This window comes from Dendroctonus ponderosae, unplaced genomic scaffold (assembly GCF_020466585.1).
Source record: "Dendroctonus ponderosae isolate FM_Combo_2020 unplaced genomic scaffold, Dpon_F_20191213v2 Dpon_F_20191213_1, whole genome shotgun sequence".
In the NCBI taxonomy this organism is placed as follows: domain Eukaryota; kingdom Metazoa; phylum Arthropoda; class Insecta; order Coleoptera; family Curculionidae; genus Dendroctonus; species Dendroctonus ponderosae.
Genome location: NW_026017110.1, coordinates 62,368,719 through 62,383,649, shown reverse-complemented (window position 1 = coordinate 62,383,649; position 14,931 = coordinate 62,368,719). Strand labels below are relative to the sequence as shown.

At 35.8% G+C, this 14,931-nt stretch overlaps 1 protein-coding gene across 2 annotated transcripts in view; it reads right to left on the bottom strand.

The window, feature by feature from the left end:
* LOC109540988 (pair-rule protein odd-paired) overlaps window positions 1-6,681 on the bottom strand; it is a 104,796-nt gene extending 98,115 nt beyond the window's left edge. The window contains exons 1-2 of one of the 2 annotated variants that reach the window (XM_048661616.1): window positions 6,583-6,681; window positions 6,338-6,435 (exon numbers count right to left, since the gene is read on the bottom strand). The gene's annotated coding sequence lies outside the window, so the exon portion shown is untranslated. Of the gene's footprint in view, window positions 1-6,337; window positions 6,470-6,582 lie in introns of those variants that run through there. The other variant, XM_019909602.2, reaches the window with a different exon arrangement.
* Window positions 6,682-14,931: the final 8,250 nt, after the last annotated feature.

Genomic DNA, 14,931 nt, shown 5'->3' with positions numbered 1-14,931 from the left:
CGGTGTCCATCCGCACATTGTTGCGTCGATTTAGATTGATGTGAAGCGGACAGAGAGGGCATAAGGGGCGATTTGGAAATTTGGCCCCTTTCGCTTATTCAATTCAACCCTGGTGGCCGTTGACCGGTAATAATAGCACCCCTTGTCCTTAATAATATTATCAAGCGGCGGTGTGTGGATTGTCTTAGCAATAGTGGTGCCATCAAATTGGCAGACGCCAGTCGAAGCACTTAAGGGGTGCTGATGTTGCGGTGATGGGTTTCCGTCCATTTTAGTTTTTATATCGGCTATCGGGGCTTCGCATGTTATGTGCCATGCCGTAGTTACGATTGCAATTTTGCTTCCGCCTGCCGTAAATCAGCCGATTTTATTATGTCGCTCAACGTTGGTGCCTGACATCCCCAATCATACTTTGTTAAAAGCAAAATTAAAATATGCACGAATCAAAGTTGATGAGGATTGATTAAAGTTCAACGTTCAACTCCAATGTCCCTTTGAATTGGGCCTATAAGTCAGCTAAATATTATTGTGCTTCTCGCCGAGTTTTCATATTATTTCCTTGCAAAGTAATCCAATCCGTTTTACGTCCTTTGAATAAACAAAGGAATCTTGACATTAAACTCTTCAAATAAAGCCAAAAGCGACGATATATAAAAAGAGATTAAACCTCCCCGTCGCTAAACATAAAATTGCGTTTAGCGCGAAATTTAAATGCATCTTGCGATAAAAATGCTTTTATTGTATGCGGGACAGGAATTACCTTTTGTAAGAATAAAATGGGGCTCGATCGCCCCGAACATGCCTTCCGCGATAAACAATTTTTATTTTCGAGCTGGATGGTGCCACATGTAAATATTAGTTTCGAACGCGAATAAACTTGAGTTATTATCGTCATCAAAATCTTCAATTTTGAGTAGCATAAACAGTTTTATTAGTAGGGGATTTGAAAATTTTGAATCGCTCGAAGTGAGTTATACAGGGTGACAATTTGATAGCGAGCTATGGCTGAGGAACATCAAAGTTTCTCGGAACCGTTTCTATAGTAAACTAGGCATGGGTAACATTGTGTTGATTCCGCTCTGTGAGTTGGTGAGTTATATCTAATCGCGCCTAACTGCTCGGCACCTCGAATTGCGCTTGTGGTGGAATCAGTCTTCAAATCAGAGTTTTTGAAGGACATTTTCAATTAGTTGAAATTTCGATAGTGTCTATCATCGCTCGGAAATTGAGCAACAGCTTCATGTTTAAGTGATTGCTTCGCGGTTTTTTGTTTAGTCAATAATTTATTACGTTTCTTAGTACGTGTGAACAGTAATTTACACCGTGTGAATTAGATGGGAAATATAGAACCATTGTGGCCCTTATGGCAACTGCGGTAGTTTGTGAAAGTGTGCTGAACTTTTGAGAATTAAGGGGTGGAAAATGGAGGATGGGGCGCCAGCAGTTTTCCGTCGATTTTAAATAAATAAATAGTTGCAATAAAATCCAATTGAAGAATTTGGTGCTGCCATTTAATAAGATGTATTGTTGCAACTCGAAAACGTTTTTTTTCGGTAACTGTATATAATGTAAACTCAATATAATGCCACAGTAAAGCGTTTTTTAAGAGCTTTAAAAGGAGCTATCACAAGTAGGGGGTTGAAATTTTAAATTTTATGGCTGGGGGTGGTGTGGGTATGAGGGTTGGTGGGGGTGGTGATACATAAGCTTGCCCCCCCCCGTAATTATTATAGAACGGGTTCCATTGCAAATTTTCAAATTGTCACCTTGCATAAAGTAAAGAGGTTTCCAATTGAGTAAGCACTGGTGCATGTATGCGTCATTAAAAGGCCGAGTTTCGTTAATGCGAAAAGAGTTTTAAATTTAAAGCAGCAGACCGTTGTCGTTAAAAAAGAAAAATTAAGATCGCTCTCGTAATAAAATGGGTAGCAGGAAAACGCAGAAAGATATGCCTGAAAACCTTTTGTGTTTCGCAAGCGGGATTTTTCAGTTCGATAGTCCTTGAACGGTAAATTAATTTCAAAGTCTCTTGCGTTGTGGCTCCAGTCGTCTTCATCTTTTGAGTGTAATGAAGCTCGAGGCGACCATTTTAAACAATCGTAAGCTGGTAAATCACCGTTGGGGTTGAAACGGTCTCACGACCCCGCAAAGACATTTCGTCAATCAATGCACATATTTTTCTCGTGAGCGTCATTTGCAGTGTCGTTTAATTTTTGCATCCCATATTGCTGGAGCACTTTTCCACAGTCCATAAAATGGAATGGCTCCGGTTGCGACATGCGGCCGCATATACGCGCGCTCGTGATATTTTATTTATCCTGTTTTTACTGTGCGTAAACCAATGACCCGAAAATATGTGTTCAGGAAACCCGAGCTCACTGCGCTCAGCTCTCTCAACGGATTATGGCATATAAGTCGTTTTGAATGCATAAATCACCAGATAATGACGGCCCTCTTTCGTTTATTTCCACACCTATCATATTGTTATTGCATCAGTTTATGCTGCTATTAACTTCACAAAATTCTGCATATATCCCGGCTCTGCCTCTGCAGCATATCAGAATCTGAAAGAGTTCCACCTTGTGTACAAGGTGGAACTCTTTGGCTCAGCACAAGCATGCATGGGTAACTCTGGGGTGGCGGAAGACAATGGTCTACTTAATTTAATCCAGAATTCACGCATGTCGACGACACATATTTAAGGTCACAATGAAAGGTTAGGTCACCACATAGGTAAAACGTTCCACTCCTGATTAAACTCGACAAAGGTTAGAAATAGAGGCGACATTTTGAAAGGTCACTCGATTCTCCCGGGATCCTCACTCGACGTGAAGCACGATTCCTCATTATCTCCTTAAAACCAATTAGCATGTTCCGTTAATTCCTGGCCGCCCCTCTGGATCTATTTTTACGCCAAGGGTGTCTCTGTCGTCGTAATAACGACTTAATACTTGTTAATTACCCCAACGGTCTCTCGGTAGCAATAAAATAGGCATATCATTGTAAATCACGTTAATAATAGAGAATGCTGCAATAACGAATTCGTTTTCACCCTGCCTGACAGTTTTAATCTATTGCGAATTATGATGAATATTCATCATCATGTACAATAATTAACTGAATTTTAAAATAGTAAATTAGACCCGAATATGTTGATACTTTTTTGGTGGCTGCCCTTGAGGTTACAACGGTTGTTTGGCTTAAAAGATGGGGAAATGTGGCCAAATAGACACAGCAGCGGCTACTCTAATCCATTCCGTTATGTAAATGAATGGAACTTTTTGAGAATGGCTCACGCCAATATGCATATTGAAAATTGAATCCGGGCAATCGCGGATGCAATAGCCTTCATGTGACGGTGCATAAACACCCCTGCACCATAGTGCAACCACCCCCAACCGGTATTCAATATGTGACAGGCTTGTTTGCCGATTGAGAATGGATTATTCGGACCTGTCGGCAGAAATTCATTTGCTTTGTGCACAGCGAAAGAACTGTTTTTCCCCGGTTTTATGAGCAACTCACCGGACTGTCAAAATGCCAATTATCGGTTAATTGCGATTTAACGCCGTTTTGCCTCTGTTGAATTGCAACAGCTAATTAACAATGTTCTTCTTTTTCATGGATTTGCCACAATGTGATTTTGGTTCTGCGCTTGACACCTCTATTGGCGATTTAATAGTTAATCCGTGTTGGTTTTCACATATATACTGTGCTATCCCAAAAGGCTTTACTGTAAACATTCTGACGAATGACAGCGATTTTTCCGACTAGAACCACACTGCTTTTTAAAATCACTGTTGCCTGCAAAATAATCAGCGGGAACATTTCCCGTAAAACTCAAATAGAAAAAAATCCCTTATTTGCAAGTAGTATTAGGGCATTAATCATTATACATATAGCATTGCAATAGGCGACAATTTTACTGTTTGGCAAACAGCTAATCAGAAGAAAAAATAAAAATATAATCGACTGGTTTTACATATTTTAATCCCTTAACGACCAAGTCTTGAGTCATTAGCGGCATAATTTGTCTTGGCCAATAAAAGTGAAAATTCAAAATCAATCTCGGTTCAAATAAACGTGGAGTGACCATGTGAGATAGCAGAGTAATTAATTACAACCGACCCATGTTGAAGTTCATGTATATTAACCGACACTTTTTGTTTGCTAAAAAGTAATTAGAAGTCGTATTTTGATTACATGTCCCGCATATGAATGAATAATAGGAGAGTGGCATTCACCTCTCGGCGATAAAATCTGCAAACATCGACGATACTCATATTCTACTTTTCACTAATTACTCTGAATCGTTTCACATGTTTAGGTGTGGTGCTCTTTTGCATTACATTAATAACCAAACCACACGAGCGTAGGCGAAGTTTGAATCTTAATGTTTTTTACTGGTGAAATCTAGAAGATTAATGAAGACGATGGATAAGTATTTGAAAGATTTATACAGTAGGCAAACAATTTGAAAAACATCTTTAGGTAAAAATCAAGCTTAGCAACAGCTTTTGAGCGAGCGCAAAATTAATTAAAATTTCGCAGTTTGTGTTATATTAATTTCTTCAGAATCTCTCCACCAATGACACTTTTAACAGTGCTTTGTAGGATTTATGTCCGAAAAATAGCGACAATTTACATTTTTATGTTAACAGCATACTATATACCTCCACGATCTGATATACGTGTACGCTCGCGACACACAACGTCCATAAATAAGAAACTTACAGTTTTATGTAATAATATGAACAACACGCTTTGGTTTTGCATCAGTTTTTATTGGCCTGCGTCTGATTTAATGGACAGTGCTTAGGATATAAGACCACTCGAGATAATGATCCAATTTTCATGCTTCAATTAGGGTCTGTTTCACTGACTAAGCAGCTCTAAATCCACTAAACCTTTCCCTGCTTTAACAAAAACAGGCGCACAAGTGGCCAATATAAATAATGTTACCTAGGCAAATCATCACTTTTGCACGTGGGTGGTTTGCGCGGGTTCCCTACCTTCAAAGGTTCGGTATTATTTGTTTGCTTATTCGAAGACTACTGAAATATCCACCAACAAAAGACCTGTTAATGTGTCATGACACAGTTAAAACTGTTGCATTGAAAGGAACCTTAATTACTGAAGTCATGGTCATCTTAGGCATAAATATGCCAAACTCTTTTTGAGCGCTCGCCTTTGCGGCAGACGAAAACCTTTCATTTGGCTTTGAGAATAGAGATGCATGGATAATGTCCGCATGACATTTTATGACTTTGTTGGCCATTTCTTTCGGTAACGGACTTTGCGGTAGGTCAGTTGGTAGACCTTTGATATTGAGTCGATTTTCAGCAAAAGATATATCACTATCATTGCGAATAATGACTCGGAAAGTCACGCTTTGATGGTGTTGCATGTTCCGACGTTGACAAAAAGACAACATTCAAATATTTGTAAGCACTGCATTTGTCACTCTGTTCGATTGTGAATGTTTGAAAGGAGAAGAGAAATCTGTTTGTGTTGTTCCGAAACTGTGCGACGGTCTTGAGACCGTTTTTTACGGTTCTCTCAAGGGCCCCTATCGTCTTACCGTCGAAATGGAGCCCGAAAATGCTAATTTCATTTCCGCAAAACCAGCTTATGTATTATCTCTAATGACATTTGATCGTGAATTCAAATGGCCTTTTCCCGAATATTAATTCGTAGAAATAAAAAGGTCTATAAAACAGCAACCTCGCTCGCCCTATTTCGCTTTCGAAACTTTTAAATTTTACGATTATGCTAAACAGTAGCTCACGATTCACCTTATATCATTTACGTTTACAGCACAAAAAAAATATAAAAAATGTTAATAGCCTCACCATTTATCCACATTTTACGATTTTAAGTCAGAGATATTTTAAATCCTCACAATTTATTTTAAATGCTTGGGTTTTACTATTGGCTTGCTGTTCATGGCACCTTGCAATCTATGTAGTAAAAGCAATTTAAATCTCAATAAAAAATTCGTTAAAACTTACTCATTACATCAAACACTTGAGACGGAGAATATATTCTAATTAGTTTCAATTCAGATTGTTGCAATTATTGCCCGTTGTGTTAGATTTACATCTCACAACCAAGAGCGGCATTTTGCTGAAATAATTGCTGTCTCATTCATGTACCTTACAATGTATCAAACTTTAAAGCTAATATGAGTTTTTCGAACGTTTCCACGCCCTACCTAGTTTAACTTCGCAATTCATCGCGGTAATTTTCAACATAAACCAATTTTAATTCATCTGCGTAAACCAGGGTAATTTTTACGTCGATTCAATTGAATTTACGTATTATATCTATCACTTACCCAGGAACCGATCGTCTGCTTTGTACAGGGTGTGCTGGAGAGGTTGGCTAATTCTGACCATTGGCGAAGATTCGTTCTTCAGCAATACTTGAACTACACTGAAAACAGAAAAACCATTTTATTGTCTAAGCGTTGACTGCTGACTAGCACCATTAAAAATCTAATAAAACATCCTATTTATTTACATGTAGTTTAGGTACCCACTGAAAGGATTTAAAGAGTGTTGGTTCTTAGTGGTCACCTACTGTATTTTGCACTTCCTCAAAAAAAATGTGTATATGTATATACGAAGTGTTTGCAGCAAACATTCTATGCTGGTAGATCGAAATGCAAAGAACACCATATATCCGGATTTTAATTGCCTTAACTGTTTATTCCACGAACTTTTTAAGACTGGCCTGCAATTTTCACGTTATTTTATATTCATGTATAAATTCATGCCCGTGAGGGTCTGTATTATACAGATTTATGTTTGCCAACAGGTATCAAAACATGAAAATATTAAAGATGTGCGCTTTTCGTCCGGCAACATTGTTATTTTAGGCGGTAAGGACGAGGGTAAGAAGCGGAATATGCCCTTTACTTAATTATGTATTGTTATTTCTCGAATGTATTTCAACAAACATTTATTGTTATCTAGCCTACGGCATAAAGAAATATTCAATTCGTATTTGCGTATTATGCAATCATAGGAGTTAACTTCAGAGTCCGTTCTTGTGTTAGAGTTGTGTTAAATCGCTTTAATCGAAATTAGCTCCGAAACTACATACACACATATATAGGTATTTGGCAAATGAAACCCTTCCATTGAATATTACTTTGACTAACAGATTTACATGAAAGGTATAAGCTTTGTATTAATCTGCTTTGCTATGAATAGGTAGGTCAGCGAAACATGCTAATACCCTGTGGTAAAATGCATTTAATACGTGGTAGGATATATAAACACACGTCAATCCTCGAAATTTAATGTATACATACACACATGCATGTCCTAAGACTAATACGCATATATAGATGTTGGCTGGATTATAGACAAAAGTGGAGCTTTGTTATTTTTTAAATACGCCTTGCTGCTGTGCATGAAAGTGCTGGATTATATACCATAAAAGACAATAGTTGCTCCCAACAAGTGTACATAAGTGGTTTGAAAGTCCCTTAATATTACTCTAATATGGGTTAACATGGTAATAACAAGAAAGTAGGTCGTGAGAGGACAAACTGTCAAATTTGGTATATACTTGATTTGAGATCTGCTCCCCTTCAACCTAATAATCTCTGATTTGCCAAAATTAAATATTATTATTTTATTATTAATTGATTTAAGCGGATGCGAAGGTGACCTAAAGCCTTTCTAGGGATAGCGCGGATGCAACTGGTTGAAACTTCTTTGAAAAAAGCTAGTTATTCTGTTCGTTTTTGCAACTGGACTCTGTTCGGTTAACGGATTATTTGCTTTTCTACCAGAATATGGTGGCAAAAGTCCTTTATTAGCACTGATGCATTCGCCTTTTCATGCAATAAGAAAGCAACAATTCCGACCAACACACATTGTCAATTTGTTATTAGGTACAGATGCTGATGAAAATTGAGGAGGATTTCCATTGAAAAGTAAAACCTCAATAAATAAACCACTCACTAATGCCTCTGGCCGAGTCATTTCCATAAACCAGATGTGAAAGGGCGCAAAAGAAAAAAGACATTTTTCCTATTAAGCAAAGGGGGTTGGCGACCATATATTAGAAGAAAAGAAAGTCCAGGAAATAAAAAAGTGTGTTTTTGGCAGATTAATAAAGCAAATGTAGCAAACACGAGATAAATGTATCCCTGATTTTGAATAAAAAAGGAGTAGCCATAAAGACGTTGTGAAGTCAAGCAATCGGAAAATGCCTTGGGGAGGGTGTTTTCGAACTGACCACTTGAGTCCGGTGGACACAAAGAGGCATATATTATAAAAAGTATTCCGATCGAGATTGGGGGAATATTATCATGAATAAAATATCAGCTCTTTTACAACACGTTTAACACAAATTGCATTATTTGTACAATTGAATAGTGACGGAAGAGGATTAATGTTTTTTGGAGCTCAAGGTAAAGTGTTCTTGAATAGCACGACTCGATAATGAACGAGGATTATTTTGGCAAAAAGTGCCCTAATGGGTTTTATTTAGCGGCTGTATATTCTAATAATGTAATTCCTAAACACCGATAAATCCGAAAAGTGACTTGCTTCCCTTTACTTCCGCCTTAACGGTGCCTTACATTTTATTCGTATCTTAACAGGGGCATGTTTTTAATATCCATGCTTTCTTTGGCGTTTCGCAGCATCATTTTTTGCTGTTCGTGATTTACGTAGCGCGCCAAATATGTAAAAGGTTTGGGGAAAACCGTTCAGCTTTACGATATTTCTGCTCTCGAAATTCGGTTGTAGTCTTTCGATGCTTTGCAATATTCCTTAATGAATACCGACGACTTTTTGACAATATTGATACAATAAATTTGGCGGTTTATTGGCTTTATTAGTAATATATTTGCAGATGAGCTGATGAGCATGATAAATTTGATTTCGGTGGGGTAATAAACTTAAAACCATGATTAAAGTTATGTATGAGTACCTTAATAATCGGGCAGTTAATCATGAGTCGATTACAGCTGTAAAACTAAAAACCCTATAGCATCGGAAATGCAGCAGGGGATGCTGAATGCAGCCTTTGCAGGCGCGCAATATATTTGCAATTTTATGCAAATATTGCAATAAACGCCTGCATATTCGTGTTAAATCACAGTATAATATAGGCATATATAACGTAATTCGTAATTTACCATTTGATTAAATGCCGCTATTTATTCAAGTACCTATTGGTATTCTACATTTAATATTCAAATTTTGTAATTCGTCGGCTGCATTTTTCACATAATGAATGTCCCCCACTCGTCATTTTGGGAATTAGCTACATACATGTTTGCATTAGTGTTAAATTATCCTACGCCAACAAGAAATACCCTTACAACTTAGACCGCACTAAAATTGTTGATTTGTGGTTCCACAGTTGAATAAGTGGTGGAATAATCTAATGATGATTCAGTCGAATGTTTTAATTATACGAAGCACACAACAAGTGCGGCCATTCAAATATTATGCAAATTATTTCACTGTAACCCTTTCTAAATTTAATCCCGCTACTGAAGGTGGTGACAAATAAATTACTCCGAAAAATTTATGCGTTCTGCATGACAACTTTGAAAATATTCCTGGAATGAGTTTTCCCGTTGTGCATTCGGCACTAAATTGTTTAGCAAAAAAACGCAGCAAAAAACTCCCGCTGCAAGAGGGAAAGGAAGGAAAGTGTTAAAGATTGAACCAGATGCATAGCAGGAGTCCCCATTGTAAACAGCCGGGATTATTGATTGCACATCTGCATCAGTCTAAAGTAGGTCACACTTCTTCACTGTGTCTCATTTTAATAGAGAGATATTGCTGTATTTTTTTCCAGCATCTTACATCATATATCAAATTTCTATCGACGACGGCCTAAAAATTCGAAAATCACCAATTGCTCAAATGCGAATATTTTTAGTAACTTCGTAACTTTTTAGTAACTAAAATAATCATATCAATTCGGAGTGTGTTGATTATCTAGGATAATTAAATTGAATTTAAACGGGGTCTATTCGAATACGAGAATCTCAGACATTCAGGATGCTGATGCAATAACAGATTTTCCTTCAGTTGGATGCAATTTAACCAGTACCTCCCTAATCTCTTGCGGCCTGCCGCAATTTTCATTACGCAAACTCTTAGACAAATAAATTGTATTATAACAGTAATTGCCATTATTGCTTGATACGCTCAGCAGTGGTAACAATACGCCAAATTAAATATGTCAAAAGTGAATGTCCAGTAACTATCAATAACGCCTTATGCATACATAGTATGTCTGATATTTCAGTGCGAAATATTACAATGTTTTGATTTCAAATTAATTACGTTAATCGATAAGCGTAATTATTAAGGCATTATTTAAATGATTATAACTGTGGCTTAGATTTAATTGATGCCGTAATACCTATAGTTCGACTCAAGTTTCTGTTAAATCGTTGCAATATAAATGCGGCAATAATTATTTGTGACTAGAAAATCACTGATTCAACACACATGACATTTAACAAGATGCACATTTCTCGGCAAGGCAACAAAGGGCTGATATACATTCTTTAGTTGGGTACTTCAAAACGCCATCGCTATTGAAGTTTTCAAATCACGGATATCTGATATGCATAAAAACGTTTTTTTGAATAGAGTTAATGATACCTTATTATAACAATTTAGTATAGAAAGGCATGTGATTTAAGCCTTTAAAGTACCATCCTACCTTTCTATTACACAGACTTAATCCCCATAAAAAATGTTCTATTGAAATGTTTGAAAGCGTCTGAAGAGATAAACATCTTGAAGCCATATTTTTGATTGATCTTACAATTTATTTTTCAAATATTAAAAGTTTATTCAGTGGAGATTAACATTATGGAGTGTTGTATATCGAATTTCACTAGTGATTGTGATGAATATGGATATTTTTTTTGTTAATAACGTTTGTGTTCGTGACAGGTACCCGGAGGATTAGTCGTACCACATCACTTCTTTGTTTGTTCAGCTATTAAGACTTTTCCTACATCTTTGGTTTCTTTGGGTTACAAAAAAACACTCCCATTGTTCGAAACGCTTCAGTTAAGCAACAGAAACATTTGCGTTATTATCAACACATTGGTTTCAAGTATCTAAATGCATTCATGCAAATTTCGCAGTTTACAATGCAGGTCCTTGAGGATAATACCACTATCCTCTTGATGTTTGAAATTCAGGAATCAAACCGCTTTACATACAGATATGTAAAACGAGCGAAATTTACATTCGCACATTCTTACTGGCAATGTTTGTCTATGCTCATACAATCTGATTTGCAATATTGTACACGTACTTATTAACTCCAATTATCGTATTACCTAACAATTATCACTGGAAATTAAATTACGGAGTTTAATTTATTTAAAAAATTCACAGACATGTACGCAAATAATATACACAAATGCACAAAAATGTTGGTGGGCTATTGGTGCACTTAAAATATTACTTCTTTTGAATTTTTTTAAGTTCTGAAATTGCAATAAATTTGGCAATCAATTTATAAAATAGAAAAAAACTAATGCAAAACGTGTGTGTTCCTAAAGTTGATTGATATGAAGTAACAGCTGAAATAATTATTGTTTATTCACGTGATGTTCCTAAAATAGCGTCGTATGTGCATCTATAACTGCAGTAAAAGTATACGTAAACATATTTTGGATTTGTTTTAGTGATTGCTTTTTAGGGAGCATCAAAAATGAGCACATTAAAAGTCCCCCTTTTCCTCATTGCTTAGAACCGCTTTGGATTTGTAGAAAAGACATAACCGCTTCTATTGCTGAGATCCGCAGCTATTTAACGGTAGATATGTATATAAACATTTTACGTCGCCTTATTCTTATTGTAAAAAATAAATCATTTTTTATAGGTATTCATAAAGGGACTTATTTTATTGTTTGGATTTCTTGTTCCATTAAATTTCGGCAGTTATTGAATAATATTTATATCCAGATTTCGAGAGAGGCAGTAAATTTTGAGAATAGTGTTTGTTGGTTTTATTGCAAATGTCGCTTTAAGGGGGATAAAAAAAACTCTATTAATTCGTCCCTATGAACGCTGTGAGAAACCAATTCCCATCCAAACCGTCAAGTGTAGATATTTGGCATTCGTACGATAAAACGAGACGCGAATATCAAAAGAAAGCATATGTTCCAATGGCGCCTAAGAAATAGTTTAACAGAGCAGAAGAATCATAATAGCGTAGACCCTCACAGAGTTCCTTCCCTTCAATCTCAAATTCTATTACCATGTTTATGATCTTATAGGTCTTAGAAGAATCTCTTAATAGGAACCTAATTCCCTTCGCTATTTTACTTATGGTCGCTTGCTAGTTTTATGTTTCGTCGCATAAAATTTCCTCTCAGCTCAATGTTTATTTCAAGTGGATTGAATGGGATTGTCACAATTTGTTCATGGGTAATTAACTACTTAACTTTTTAACCTATGACTTTATAAATGTAAAGTGGTGGTTGCAATGGAAAGCTGCTTGTGAAAATAAAAAATCAAATGTTACGACACTGTTGTGTCTATCGAAATCTCCATACAGTAGTGGCAGTACGGGTCGTACGACGTAGAAGCTTATCTGATCGACTTTAAACATTTGCCCATCACTATATCGTAATTATTAAAGCTGATAAACAGGTTGATGCCCATGGCAATTTGACAAGCGTACCGTTTTCTTCTTTAGGTACCACCATTAAAATATACTACGTTTTATAATTAGTACTTTTATATAGGAACCTGTTCCTAAAGATATTTTTAGAATTTTTAATGCGGTGATTTACAAACCGGCAGAAAAACCGTATAAAATAGCAAGTACATGCATTATGCAGGAGTTAAGTAGGTAAAAACCTCCACGCTACTACGCATTGTTTACAAATATCAAACCGCTTGGCACCTTTGTATTATTGAAAAATACAAAAGATGACATGTGTCCAAATTTTCCACAATAAGATAAGATGCATACCAAAATAGATTTAAACCTAACACGGGGCATTAGCATTTCTGGCGACTATTAACGTACTGGTTCTGCATAATTTTTACGATGGTCACAAATTTAAAAGGGTTTAGATGGGTTTTGATGGGTCAGATTCAAAATTGCCACCTGCATCTTTTGACTCTATCAGTAATCACTCCTCACTCCTCCAGAGGTGCAGGGCGGTTAAACAACTACAACTACAACAAACAACTTTTCGGAACACTTGACCGCGAATTGACCGAAATTCTGCTGCAATTCGCCTTTTAACATCATCAATATCAGCAGGTTGKGTTTTMTAAACAATGGACTTAAGATRTCCCCAAAGAAAGAAGTCTAAGGGTGTTCAATCCGGAGATCTTGGAGGCCATTCAATTGGTCCCCTTCTGCCAATCGATCTATCCGGAAATATCTTATCAATGTTAGGGAGGGTTCGAAAATAGACTTTATTATTGTGTACAGGAAAATAGACAACATTTTGAACAACTTATAAGATAGTGCGTAAGTAGATCGCATGGGTTTTATTGCAGAAAMTTTTAGAAASAAATAAAAAGTGAWTTTTCTCGAAGTAAAATAATCAATAAATCCGAAATCAATTGCTTAAACTAGATTTTCTTCCTGTTATTCAACGATTTGAACGGTAGATAAGTTCTATATTGTTGAGGCGGATTCATTTTTTCACAAACTGTTTGTTGGGTATTGCCCATCGAAATGTTTTTTCCTGTAATAAAAGACAGAATTTCTTTACGTCTTTTATTACAGATTGATAAATAGTGCTCTTATTTCGCAATAATAGAGCACTATTTTTAGAGGCGAAATACCCAACAAATAGTTTGTGAGAAAAAAAAATACTATAAGGAGACCCAATGGCATAATTTTTGTTTAAACACTAATCTGAAATCAAATCTATTCCTGGGTTTCAGTCATTTATTGTCTCCATTTATTCATCAAAATACGTTTCGGTGTATTTTTCCACCATCATCAGTTTTTCTAAAATAACAGATAGTTAAAAAAAAAATCATTAATTGAAAAAACAACCACAGTTCGTCGACAGCCTCATCATATCACATATTAAAATACATCACAATTGCAATACTTTAAAACATGAAAAAATTAATTAGGCCTCACAGGTGATTAGTCAGGACAATCAAATTTGGGAAGAGACTAGAATTCTTCGTTGTTGCTGCTTTAAGCCTTGGCATGCATTTGAAGTATTAATTCTGTCCATTATCGGACATAAAACGAGTAAAATACTGTTTATATTGATTTCTTTTACTTTCAGCTATTTTTTTTCTTTGCATTCTGATGATATTATTTTTGGTTTGCAAAATTCCTCAATATACTGGGTGTTAGTTAAAATTTTATGTTTATTCCATTTAATTAATGTATGATATACTGAGCTAAGATTGTCGGTATCCGATCTGAAATTCATAGCATTGTTATGTTGTTTAATCTGTATCATTTCATGGACTCTTCTCTTATTATAATTACTCTCGTTAATGAGTATTTGTGTGTTATCAAAGTCAAAATTATGTTCGTATATTCTTTTCTTTAGATATTGTCCTGTTTGATCTATGTATGTGTTATCACAATTCAAACAGTCTATTTTGTAAATTACATTAGGCGTGTCTAACTTGTCAATCCTAGGTTTACATTTTGTGAAACATTCATTTATGTGCTATATATACATGATATTATGTGGTTTGAATATATTTTTTATTTTTTTTCAAACCACATAATATATATATTCAAACCACATAATATCAACATAGCAGAAAAAACTAAAAACACCTTAGCAAATAAATGTTTCTCAAAATGTAAACCTAGGATTGACAAGTTAGACACGCCTAATGTAATTTACAAAATAGACTGTTTGAATTGTGATAACACATACATAGGTTAAACAGGACAATATCTAAAGAAAAGAATATACGA